The sequence below is a fragment of the Equus quagga genome, chromosome 19, assembly GCF_021613505.1.
Source record: "Equus quagga isolate Etosha38 chromosome 19, UCLA_HA_Equagga_1.0, whole genome shotgun sequence".
Taxonomy (NCBI): Eukaryota; Metazoa; Chordata; class Mammalia; order Perissodactyla; family Equidae; genus Equus; species Equus quagga.
In genome coordinates, this window is record NC_060285.1 from 41,956,135 (window position 1) to 41,970,234 (window position 14,100).

Sequence of the window (14,100 nt, forward strand, 5' to 3'; positions counted from 1 at the left end):
ATGTCCCAGGAGAATGACCCAGCAATCCAAGTTCTGAAGGGCAGCCAGAATATGTGTGTATACTCCAAATCTGGCTCCTTTTGCGAGTAACTATTGGATCTGGATTCCCTCTTCTCTCTCTCTGTCTTGGTCTCTCTGTCTCCGTGCCTCTGTGTTTCTATCTCTGTCTCATACACATACAAAGGGAAAATACTAATTCTCTAAGACTGTACCATCTAGTAAATTTGTAAGGAGGAAGAGAAATAGTTTTTCTCCTAATTTTCCCATAATTTACAATCCTTCCTCACTTTGGAATCAATGCTCCACAATAGCTTAAAGAGTCGTGTTAGTTCCTTTCCTTCACCTTTTTACCTCCCAGTTTCCAGTTTTATCTACTTAGGACTGCCAGAAATAAGGAGCAGACTCATCACTGAGCCACTTGCTTCTTATGGCCATACTCTCAGTTACACACAGACACATCTGAAAGCTTGCAAGAGCCCAGCTGAATTCTTCGACCAGGGCTGTATTGGTTTGGATGAGGTCAGACTGCTGTAACAGAGACCCAACACGACAGCAGTGCAAAGCATGCAGAGTTTCTTTCTTTATCATGTAATCATTATGAAGAGGGTGGTTCAGGTCAGCAAGGCAGCTGTGCTCAGCAGGGTTATTTAGAAACACGGGTTCCTTCCATTAGGTTGCTCCGTCCCCCTCTGGGGCATATCCTCAGCTGCATTGTTGAAGACCTTAGCCCCCAAGCCAGGCTCTGTAGCAGGAAAGTCAATGAGAACAGGGAGACGGCAGATCAAGCGTCTCAAACTCCAAGCCCAGAAGCAACACACGCCATTTCTGCTCAGGTTCTGTTGGCCAGAACTCAGGAACACAGTCACACCTTGATGTGCGGAAGGCTGGAGAATTTAGTCTGAGAGGGCAGCCATGGACCCAGGAAGGAAAAGAGACTGAATTTTAGTGGGTAAATAACAGTCTCCACTGAGGGGTGTTCTCCTTCGCAGGCTGACTGAGCTGTGGGTGTGGGATCATTCTTCCAACTTCAACATCATTATCTCATGTAACAATTTTAAAAGTCCTATGGGATCAAAATTGTTATTTCCATCTTATGGATGAGGAAATTGAGGCGTTAGCTTATGTAACTTTCACAGAATATTGTTCCTTTTTCTAGTACATTCTTCCTTTTATTATGTTTATTTGGGATATGTCCTCAACTAGATCATAAAATCGTGTCCCCAACATTACAAAATTTAACACCTAAAAGTACTAATTGCTTAATAAAACTTTGCTAATTAAATGACCGAATTCATGATGAACATATATTTATGTGCTGATGCTAGAAACTAAGACAGGCAGACTTATTGCTACATAGTTAAATTATTTTGGGAAGAACTAACGTTCTAAAATTCAGGTACTCAAGACACCTATTAAGAGGTAACAAAGATGGCTGCTAATTTCTTCTACAATGCAGCGTCATGTAACTGTTTTTATTTAATTAATCTACGAATCCAGAATTTTTTAAAAAGTCAAACTAGTCAGAAAAGCTAAGTTTTTAATGGTTCAAATGATTTATACATATAAAAACCACTGAATAAGAAGGCAAAACCTTCTGTGGGTAGGGTCAGTCCCTAGATTAGAACAAGAAAAAGGAAGAAAACTAACACTTACTGGGTACATTGTATGGGAGGCCCTTTATGTAACCCCCATAAAACCCTGTTAGGTAAAAAGCATAATATTATTCACATATTCAGAAGGAGGTTGTTGGGAGGATCAACTTTTCCACTACCCTCTCAGGTTCAGTGCACGGTGGCCTGTAAATGAAACTAACAAAAGACAGATTAACAGGGGAAAAAAGCACACAATTTTTTGTCAATATTTACGTGCATGAGAGTTCACAGAAAATAAGTGGAGCTCAAAGAAGCAGTTATACTTGGGAACTTTTATAACCTTCCTAATTAAGGAAAGAGAATTTGGGCTTCAAGCGATGATGATTGTGGGGAAGTGACCAGGAAATATATGGGGGAAACTAATGGACGATAAGGACTATTTTAGTAAGGTCTGTTTATGCAGACTCTCTCCGCGTTGACGCTCCATCTTCGAAGATAGGAGTCGCTCTTCTCTCCCTGGTAGGGGTGGGAGAGCACCTTCTTTAAAGGGAAATTTATGTCCCGCTTTCAGGCAATGAGGGGAAGGCAGAAGGCTCTTCCTGCACCTGTTGATTTTCAATTGCCTCCTGCTCAAAATAATCTTTATGCCAAAGAGGCATATTTTGATGTAGCATGTTCTAATCCTCTTCAAGGTTCAGAAAGATTAAATTACTTATCCAGGTTTACTCAGGTAGTGAATGGAGGACTCTATTATTTAAATCCACCTCTGCTAGCCTCTAAAGCATATCCTTTTTAAATATAAATATTCAGGAAAAGTCTGATTTCCTGTTTTATTTAAGATTACTGAAATAATAGTTTCATCCCAAATAATAGCTATATTTTTTACTATAGCATGATGCTGGTTGAAAGTGCTTTTATAAATATCTCATCTGATCCTCTGGTAGGATTTGCTAAACTGGTTTTACAGATGAGAATACTAAGTTACTAAGAATGTAGTGACTTGACCACGGCGGCAACCAGTTGGTAATGTTGTGGCAAACGTGTTCTAGGTCTCCTGAATCCTAGCACAGGATCTTTTTTGGCTACTTCATTATTGCCTTTTCCCTCACTGCCCACCCGATGAATTTAAACGGGATTATTCCATGTGACCACAGACCTCTGGGGCATAGCCTCCCAGGGTGGTATGAAGGTCACTGTTCTGAAATCATGAGACCTGGGTCTGAGTCCAGGTTTAGTCATTTACTGGCTATGTGGGATAACAGGAGCCGCCTTGTGGGATGAGCACAAAAGGAGATAAGGCAGCAGGGAGGGTTTCAGAGGGGCCTCCATTTCTCTCGCCTTGGGCTTCCGTGGAGAAGGACCTCCACCAGAAAAATCTGCTTTACTCTTTCCTTCCGGATTGTTTGTCCCCAGGGCAGGAGGAGTGATGTGTCTGACTGGGGAGTTTGGGAGAAAGAACTGGCGAGCAAAGCCCAGTCCCTTCATGGGTTCCCTTTTCTGAGGAGCTGGTCTGTCTAGGTCTGCATTCTGCCCTGCTGTCGGGCCTGTGTTAGTTAGAGGTGAGGCACGAGCAAATCCAGTCCACTGCAGACACAGAGCCGTGTTCTCCAAACTGCCTTATCTGCAAGGAAGATGCTACTTTGACCTGCGTTTGTGTGCCTCCTGCATCTCTCTTTCAGTTGGTTCCAAACTCAGGCAAGGAGAACGGGTCTTATTTACTGGCTCCCTAGACCCCAACAAGTAGGTAGCTTCCTTTACCTTCCTTGCTCATAGAAGGAGGTGTCCTAAATTCATTGTAAAATTGTGTCTGAGCAAAGTCATAAATAATTTTGATGTGTAAACCAAGTTTTAACTTGTAGGTGTGAAAAAATGCTTTTAGGTAATCATAAATCTAAACGGGTATTGCTTTCTCACAAAAATTGCAGTTTTTGTTATTGTTGGTTCTGGTAAAATTTGGTAGGTATTTCAGAAGTCTCAAAATGTCATAAGAGAAAACTCGATTAAGAAAACACCTGAAGAAATGGAATAATAATTATGTTAATAAAATATCACTAAAATTGGCAAAATGGAAGTAAAATACTTCTCCCTTGTAATTAGAGCCATCGAAGTGATCAGCAGGACGACAGCGCTGGGAGCCTCCTGTAGAGCTGAGGTTTGATCCAAGAAGCCATAGCTTCCTCAGGCTTTAAAAAGTTCTTCTTTGATCTTGCACGATCTCTTTTTACTGAGGTCTGGGATCTCTTCCACCCACGGATCAGTACATCAGCTCTCGGCAAGGTTAGACTGATGGGGTCTGCCCGGTTCACCTCCGCCTCTGCGTCTCAGAGTCTACTCTCTTCTGCCTTTCCTTCTACTCCAGGTCCTCCTTACTGATCTTCATCTCCTGACAACTCTAGAAATGCTGGCGTTCTTGGTCCTCTTGTTTCCTTTTTACCTTTTCCGCAGCCCTCCTCATCTATACTCCTTGCAATGATGATTTCTAAATCCATACTTGCCTTCCAAGCTATTCTCCTGAACGGCACATTCAAATTTCTAACTGCTGAGGCTGCCCCACGGCCAAGTAGTTCAGTTCACGTGCTCTGCTTCATGGCCCAGGGTTTCGCCAGTTCGGATCCTGGGTGTGGACATGGCACTGCTCGTCAGGCCATACTGAGGTGGCATCCCACATAGCACAACCAGAAGGACCTACAACTAGAATATACAACTATGTACCGGGGGGGTTTGGGGAGAAGAAGAAGAAAAAAAGGAAGATTGGCAATAGATGTTAGCTCAGGTGCCAACCTTTAAAAAAAATACAAATTTCTATCTACTGGAAGCATCACAGCTATCTTAAATGCAGTGTGTCTGGAACTGAACTCAGTTCATGCACTCCTTCTCCCAAACTGGAAGATTTTATATAAAAGTCAGGTTCTCCTGAAAAATTGGAAAATCTGATAATATTGCACCCATGTGACAATAGCTGGCTGGAGCTAAGGAGTGGCTGCCCCCTTTAAATGAAGCCCATGGTCTCCAGTTGGTCGCAGTTCCTACCTCTCCCTACTGTCCCACACCTGGCTGACTTCATGATGTATGTACCTGGCCTGGCAGCTGTAGACACTTGAGTTTGTGACCACTGATCTAGGCAATCCTAGAACATTTGGTGAATTAAGAAATGAATTAAAGTAGCATCACTCTTTTCTATTCAGTCTGGAATTACCTGATTTTACTGAATCCTGGCCCCATCAGTCACTAAACTGATTGCAATCCTGCATAAGTTACTTACCCTCTCTATACCTCAGCTATGAAATAGTGGCAACAGTAGGAGCTACCTCACAGGGTTGTTGTGAGAGTTAAATGAGCTAAAACATGTAGGCAGCTTACAACAATGCCCAGCATGTAAGCCTTCGTCATTCCTGCCTCTGCCCCTACTGTTTCTCACTCTGTTCTCGAGTTTTGTAATGTATTTTTCCAAACTGTTTGTAAAAGAGATTGTTTCATGAGATTTTGGAAAATAGATGTAATCTGGTTCATGACCCCTAAGAATACAACTTTGATTGTATGAAATTATGTAAATGCATTTTTTTACTAATAGGGGTGACATTTCTGGAATGAGAGGTTCAGTTTGGCAACTGAAAGTCGTGAGGATGATGGGCCCCAATTGAATTGATGAATACTTGATACCAACACATTTCATGACTTAGCTAGGGTTTTTCTGTATATGAAATCCATGCCCAGCCAAAGGCGGAAGTCGTTGTTTGAGCCGTTTTGCATTCCAGACTTTGTTTCCTGCACGACCTTAAACAACTAGAACAAAACTTCTTCCATATGCCTGTTCTCTTGCCAGGAATGCTGTCCTGTTCTTGTCATACAGCAAGCTCTTACTTCCCCTTTAAGATTTGTTTTTGGCGTCACTTCTGTGATACCCTCTTTTCTGATACCCTCTTCTCTATTATTGGCACTTACATTGGGTTGTAAGTGCCTGTTTATGTCCTCCTTACAGTGAGTTCCTTAAATTCTGGAACATCTTATGCATTTAACTAGACAAGATATAATTACAGGCTCAGGCTCTGGGGCCAGGGTCCCCGGATTCAAATCCTCACTCTGCCACTTACGGGCTGTGTGGCGTAGACGCAGGTCCTGAATCTCTCCGAACCTTGATTTCCTCACCCACAGCACAGAGGCAGTAACATCTCCTAGGGCTCTTGTGAGGATTAAATGAGCTAATACTTGTAAAACTCCATGGAACGGTGGCTCACACATAGAAGACAGCCAGTAAATGTTAGTGATTATTATTCGTGTTGCTGTTGACCAGATCTTTCTTTATTTGCATATTTTATCTCTAGTTTCCTCCAACTGCTCAAAGTTATTCTGCTACAACTGATGACAAATCCAATTTTGCTGCTCTTCTTTTCTCCCAGCTTTAAGAACTAACCTTTCAAGATATGAATCACAATTTGATACTGCAGAGATACAATATCGAGAAATGAAAGATATTGAATGTCTAGTATTGGCAAAAGGTGCGTACACACATTCCACTTTTTTTTTTTTTAACTTACCCTGTAATTCTTCCCAGTCCTAGATAAAACCCATCTAGGTCAATAAGTTGATTCCTTTTATTTCTGTTCTCCACTCTCATTCACTCCTACCCCCAATATAATGTGTTTGATATATGCTTGTATTTAATTAGTACATTGTACATTTAGTACAAATGTACACAGTACATTTAATTAGTACATTGTAATTAAATGAGGGCACTAATTCCCGCCCCATCACATCAAGGCATACGTGATATTAACACGACTCACAACTGATGATGTCAACTTTGAACAGTTTGGTTGAGGGGGTGTTTGCCAGGTTTCTCCACTATAAAGTTAGTATTTTTCCCTTTCCATACTTTTCTCTGGAAGTGAGTCATTAAGTCCAGTCCACAGTTCAGGGGGAGGAGATCAATCTTCACCTCCTGGGGGGAGGGATACCCATACACATTCTTTGGAATTCTTCTATAAGGAAGATTTGTCCCTTCTCCACTGTTCATTTATTTATTCAATAATTTTCATATCATTATGGACTCATGGATATTTATTTTATTCTTTCAGTTATAATCCAATACTATCACTATTTTGTTGCTGAAACTGTTCCAGCTTTGGCCATTGAGAGCTCTTTCAGATTGGTTCCTGTGTCCTTTTGACATGTCGCCACCATTTTCTTTTCTTTTCTTCAAACTTCTTTCCTTTCTGGCACTATAAGATGTTCCAGATTCATCTTATATTTTCCCTCCCTAACCCTAGAATCAGCCATTTCTCCTTTTCTTGGAAAACGGTATTTGGAAATCCAAATCTGGGTGCTGGGCATGCTTATGGCTACTGGAATGTCACTGCTTCTCGGCTTTCTCACTGGACAGAGCTGGGAAATATATGTATATATACTAACCTTTGTCTGCACATGCTTAGCTAGCTATATCATCTATCTGTCTATAAACGTGAATTTATATTGCTATCTCTGGCCCTAATTCAGCACCACAGGGCTCATTTTAGCCTTCTCTCTGTGCTTATTTGTGACTCTTTCTCTGATAATAAGAGACCTGGCTCCCATTATGTACAATTATTCACTTATTTGTTTGACTCTAGTATTATGGGGTGAATTGTGTCCTCCCAAAGTCCCTATGGGGAAGTCCTAGCCCCCAGTACCTCATAATGTGACTTTATTTGGAGACAGTCTTTATAGAGGTAAGAGGTGAGCAAGTTAAAATGAGGTCATCAGGGTGGGCCCTACCCAACATGACTGGTGTCCTTACAAGAAGGAGAAATTTGGACACAGACACATGCACAGAGGGAAGACAAAGTGAAGGCACCAGGAGAAGATGGACACCTAGAAGCCGAAGAGAAAGGCCTCAGAAGGGACCAACTCAGCCAACACCTTGAAGCAGACTTCTATTCCCCAGAGCTATGAGACAATACATTTCTGTTGCTTAAGCCACCCAGTCTGGTACTTGCTATGGCAGCCCTAGCACACTAATACAGATTTCCCAGTATGCAGGTGAATTAGTTTTGGAATTCCTAATACTTACCCCTATGAGAAACAAATTTACTAAATAGAACACAATGTTTATATATAGCTATTTTTGCCTTTAGCCTTACGGAATCTAGTCAAAACACTGTTTTCTACAGTCAGCTCCTTTTTTACCCACCCCTTCAATGAGGTCATAGTACACATTTGTAATACGGTTAGATTAATTTGTCATAGTCTGTATTCCATCCTAGGATCCTTCAGCATCCTAGTTGGTTTTTTAAAATTTGAACACCACAAATGGATTTCGACAGAGACATCAAGTGCAGAGCTACAAAGAGTACAAAGTGGGGCACAGGGCGTTTCCATCACCCTCAACAGCCCCAGCCTCTGCAGTGCCTTTCGAGGCGACCCTTCACTGCTCCCGAACCCCTGGCAACTCCTGATATGTTTCCATCCCTATCATTTTGCCTTTTCCATATGTCATATAAATGGAATTATACAATATACACCCTTTGAATCTGATTTCTTTCACTTCGCAAAATGCTTCTGAGATTCATCCACGTTGTTGAGTGAACAGCAGCTTGTTCCTTCTTATTTCTGAATAGTATTCCATTCCATTGTACCATTTAACCATTCACCTGTGGAAAGACATCTTCATTGCTTCCGGTTTTTGGCAACTAGGAATAAAGTTACTATAAATATTCACCTCCAGGCTTTGTGTGTGCACATAAGTTTTCAATTCACTTGGGCAAATACCCAGGAGTGAGACTGCTAGGTCATATGGTAAGCGTATATTTAATTTTACAAGAAACTGCCAAACTGTCTTCCAAAATGACTGTACCATTTTGCATTCATACCAGCAATGAATGAGAGTTCCTGTTGTTCCACATCTTTACCAGCATTTTGTACCATTTTCTTGTTTGTTTGTTTTAATTTGAGCGACTCAGGTGTGCAATAATATCTAATTGTGGTTTTATTTTGCATGCACTGCACTCTGCAGGTGAATCGCTGTGTCCTATTGCACTTGACGTTCTGCTGCATAATCCTCTGCGATGTGCATCCACCACGTCGCACTATCAATTCTGCCGAGAACGGACACTATAATCGTCTCCAAATAATACCATTTGATTTCTTTATTTTTACTTATTATGATCTCAAAGATTTCAATGTTTCTTTACTTTCTTTTTACCGGCAAGTTGTTTCATGGATGAGGAAAAATAAAGTCCAAACAATATCTAAACTACATCCAAAAATCTTCTTGCAAAGACTAGATTGTTAAATTTTCTTACGTAGACTCTACGACAAATGTGGAACTGATGCAACTGTCTTCAAAGGATTATTTAATCAAGTGGTATGACTTCCAGTTTGTTTATGTGACATGTTTCTTTCCTTTCTCCTCCCTCCCTTGCTTTCTTCCTTTCTTCCTTTCCTTCATCTCATTCTCTCAAACAAATATTTGTTGACAGCCTTTGCCCTGCTAGTCACTGTCCAAGCCAGGTGTATACAAAAACAAGGACACTGCCCTGTAGCAAGCAACAATCTAGTGTAGTGTGTCTTGGGGGAGAAAGAAACATGGGAACACATACACATACATACAGAAAAGAGTTGTTTGAAAACAGACAGAAGTGTGCAGCCAAGTCTGCCTTGGTGAGTAAGAGAAGTTCCCCAGAGAAGATAATTTAAACTAGATATAGAAGGATAAGTAGAAGGGGAGAGCAGGCAACATGAAAACTCTTGGCATCTTGAGGATCTGGTGAGAAGCTCAAAGTCATACATTATGGGGTTTCGAGAGCAGATAGTGGGAGGTGCGGCTAGAAAAATAGGCTGGAATGAGACTAGGATGGGCTTTGCAGGCCTTATTTTGTCATGAAGACCTCCAAGAGCCATTGAAGGTTTTATGACAAAGTAGACTTGATTAGGCTTTTATTTTAGATCCTGACTTCGGTAACATAGATCAGAGAAGAGTAGGAGAATGGTATTAGGGAGACCAATTGCAAGGCTGTTGCAAATATTTCAGGTAAGAAATATTGAAGCCACATAAAGGAATGGCCTATTTTCTGCCTAAGTGGTCGACTTGTGAGAAACAGGAGAAAAGGTAAAATCTGGGAAGGTAGAACCATGTTTGGCATGTAAATTAGAAAAAAAAATCCATCATAAAAAGGCAACATAAGGGATCCTTGTGGTGAGAGAACTGTTGTGTATCTCACCTGTGGTGACAGATACACAAACTTACACATGTGACAACATTGTAGAGAACTAAACACACAAACACACATAAGTGGATCCAAGTGAAGTTGGGGAAATTTGAGTAAGACTGTGGATTGTTGTTACCATTGTGGTACACTGGGTAAAGTTGAGATGGATCTCTTTGTGTTATTTGGTACAACTGCATGTGAATCTAAAATCAATTCAATAAAAACTTCAATTGAGACTGATAGCAAAATAAAGACATTTTCTAACAAAAAAAAATCTATCAATTCTTTTTTGGATGTAGAGGAAGAAATTTAAGGCAATTTATCCACAACTCCCTACTGGTATTTTAATTTTATGTTGCATTTATATAGTTATTTGGAAAAAATGAAAAATAAAACCAACCAGATTCAAAACTAAGATATTTATTTTACTTTTTAAAAATTTTTTGGGTTTGAGGAAGATTAGCCCCGAGCTAACATCTGCCACCAATCCTCCTCTTTTTGCTGAGGAAGACTGGCCCTGAGCTCACATCCATGCCCATCTTCCTCCACTTTATATGTGGAATGCCTACCACAGCATGGCTTGCCAAGCAGTGCCATGTCGGCCCCCGGGGATCTGAACTGGTGAACCCTGGGCCACAGAAGAGGAATGTGCGCACTTAACTGCTGTGCCACCGGGCCGGCCCCTAAGTTATTTAAATATAATTTGCGCAGTTTCTAGATGAATATTGTTGGTGTCATTAGACATTTTACATACTGATGAATTGGGAGGGGAGAGAAATAAACATTTACTGAGTACTTAAAGTGCAAGTCGTTGCTCTGGGGGCTTACGTACATTTCTCTGCTGCCTGCTAATGAAGAGGTAAGTTTCATTAGAATCATTAACACACTTCTCAGATGGGGAAGCCCAAGGGTCAAAGTGCATAAGGACTTTTGCAGGGTCAGTGTTGGGATGAACCTACGCCTGTCTGACTTTCAAGTCTATGCACTTTTTTACTACTTAGGGGCTGAAATACAGACACAAGCACATTTAAGACGTTGTCTCTGTCATCAACTTGTCTCAATCTGTACAAGGTCTGTATCCAGTATTTAGAAATGTGGAAGATATTCCTTTTGTGGTAGTCAGTGTAGATTCTTTCAGCTCAGGAAAACATGTTTTAAATTTATGATAGCTTTTTTTTTGCTGAGGAAGATTTGCCCTGAGCTAACATCTGCGCCAATCTTCCTCTATTGTGTATGTGGGTTGCTGCCACAACATGGCCACTGACAAGCTGCGTGGGTCTGTGCACAGTAACCAAACCCAGGGTGCTGAAGTGGAGCATGCTGAACTTAACCACTAGGCCATGGGGCTGACCTCTGATAAGAGAGCTTTTGATAAAATATTTCTCAAAAATAGTGTCAGATGCTATTAGGAGACTTCAGGGGAGTTCCCTCAACCTTTAAATAAACAAAACCTCATGAAGAGATTTATATTGTTTAGATTTTATTGCGTGTTTACTATATGTCAGGTACAGTGTTAGGCAACTTAAACGTTGTTTAAAATTTCATAACAAAGTTAGGATGGAACTTGGGCTGCTCGATTCGAAAGCCACATTTCTGAACCACTAGGGCTATAGTGCTATAAAAATCTACCAACACAAATAACGGGGCCTGAAGGAAAAGGCAACTTTACTGAAAGTTTAGCAGGGTCCAAGATCAGTGATCAGAGCCACCATTTATCGTAATTAAATTAGATGAGTTACTACATGGTGTGATTTGGGATCTAAGGGGGTCCGTGTGAAAAGCTCACTGGTATCTTCAGGTCAGTCACCTTCTACCCCTTTGTCTTATTTTATTTTCTTCACAGCTCTTTCACTTACTAATATCTAAAATTATTTCATTACTTGTCTATCACTTGCCCCACCTCACTAGAACATAAGTTCAATAAAATCAAAAATCTTATCCTTCTTCCTCAATGCTGTATTTCCAGTGTCTCAAGCCGTTCCGGACACACAAATATTTGTTGAATGAATGCATAAATGATAGGCCTTCCCTGAACTTAAAAGGTAGAGGTTTAGATTGACAAACTGTGGTTCAAAAGATCACATTAAAAGGCCTGCATTATCAGTAATTTATTAGTGTTTTGTTTCTTTTTTTTTTTTTTTTTGAGGAAGATTAGCCCTGAGCTAACTACTGCCAGTCCTCCTCTTTTTGCTGAGGAAGCCTGGCCCTGAGCTAACATCGTGCCCATCTTCCTCTACTTTTATATGTGGGACGCCTACCACAGCATGGTGTGCCAAGTGGTGCCACGTCCGCACCCAGGATCCGAACCGGCAAACCCCAGGCCGTGGAGAATCGAAACGTGGGAACTTAACCGCTGCACCACCGGGCTGGCCCCCCGAGGTGTTTTGTTTCTTAGATTGACTGGATACATTGAAAGAAGGGGAGGAGGAAGCTGGAGGAAGGAAGAGGAGGCTCGAGAAAAGGGGAAAGAGGGAATATAAACTGGTCATGATAAGCCCTTAAATATGGGGATGGGTGTGAAGTGTCAGTGCCTGAAATTGGTGAGGCTCCCTGGAGTGGGATAAAAGTCCTCACAAAGGCTAACTTCTCAATTTGGTCTCTTAAATTCTACCACCACAAAGGTTTATGGAAAGGAGGTGAAAGTTATGCAGTTCATTTTAATATGCTAATTAGGTTGCACTGTGCATAGCTTTGATTAGAATGCAATACTTTTGAGGGTTCCACTGAAATTAGTGCCAAGTTTATGTATATATTGGGCACTGGTCCACCTAGTTTATACATTGTGGATTCTTCATGAGGAGCCATTACTGATGTTACTATAATCCTTGTTAGCCTTACATCATTGTTGAGTAGGACATACATGAAGAAAGAAGGTTGAGAAAAACAAGAGTCAAATATGAAGAACCATAATGAATAGGTAAACTGAGGTACCTGTAGCATAGAGTGGGAAAGGCAACTAATATCAATGAGGTTGGGAAGTGCCAAGGAAAAAGACCGTCTCTCTAAAACGGAATAGAGCGAGTTGCTAAGCGTGAGGATTACAACAGATGACTCCAGGCAGTTTGAAGTTTCAAGGAATGCAACACTAGGTTCTCAAAACTTTTGGTCTTAGGACCTCTTTATAAGGTTAAAATTGAGGACACCAAAGAACTTTTATGTGCATTATAGATACTGATATTTATATTAGAAATTAAAATTAAGAAATTTCAAGAGTAGTTACTGTTTCATTTAAAAACAATACACCAATTAAATGTTAACATAAGAGTACTTTTATATGAAAAGTATAACAAACAAAAAAACTGCGTTGAGTGGCATTGTTTTACCATCTTGCAAATCTTTTCAATGTCTGGTTTAACAGCTGATGACTGTATTCTGATATTTGCTTGTTTTCAATGTTTCCATATCACATGTCATGTCGCCCTGGAAAACTCCATTGCACAACTTGTGAGAGAGAGAGTGCAAAAGGCCAATTAACGTTTTCGTTATTATTATGGAGATACTTTTCACCTCTCCATTCAAAGGGTCTAGGGGCCCTCGGATCACACTTTGAGAACCACTGTTTTAAGAGTTACTATTAGTCAATCCAGCATCAAGTGAGGTTTCACAGGCCTAAGGATTTACATTTTCAGAAGGATGAAACAACAGAGTGTCCTCGTTATAAGGCATCCAGAGAAAACACAAATATGCCATTTTTCACCCATCAAAAGAACTAACGAGGAAAGGAGGGATAGCACATCAAATAAAAGGATAAAGGGGTAGATTTGAAGGGCATCCGCGGAAGCCCCAGAGACCCACTGAGTTAGGAGAAGCAAAACCGGTAGAAGACGCCGCCGAGGGGGTCAGGAGTAAAGAACTGTTGTCCTTAAGGGGAAAAAATGGGCGGGGACAGAAAAAATGGTTACCGGGGACCGGGGAGCCGCAGGAACGAGGCCGGGACAAGGACAGGAACGGAAGAGCGCGGCCGTCAGGATGCCGCGGGCCCGCCCTGGGCAGCGGCGCCCGCCCTCGCCCCCGCCCGCAACCTGCCGAGGGGGAGAGGCGGGCCGCGGCCGAGGCGCGCAGGTCAGGGCCCTTCCCGGGGGCAGAAGGAGCTGAGATTTCCCTTCCAGAACAGAGGGGAGAGAAAGAGACGGCAGGGCGCGTCGTAGGGGGCGGGGGCGGGGGCGGGAACCCGGGGAACCCGAGCGCAGCGCGCAGGATGTGGAGGTCGTCGGGGAAGAAGAACGGTTCTGTTGCTAGGCAACCCGCCCTGGACCCGCCTCCTGCTCGCGTTGCTAGGCGACGGCGAGGCCGGGGGCGGGCGCGGAGCGGTCCCTGCGTGCTGA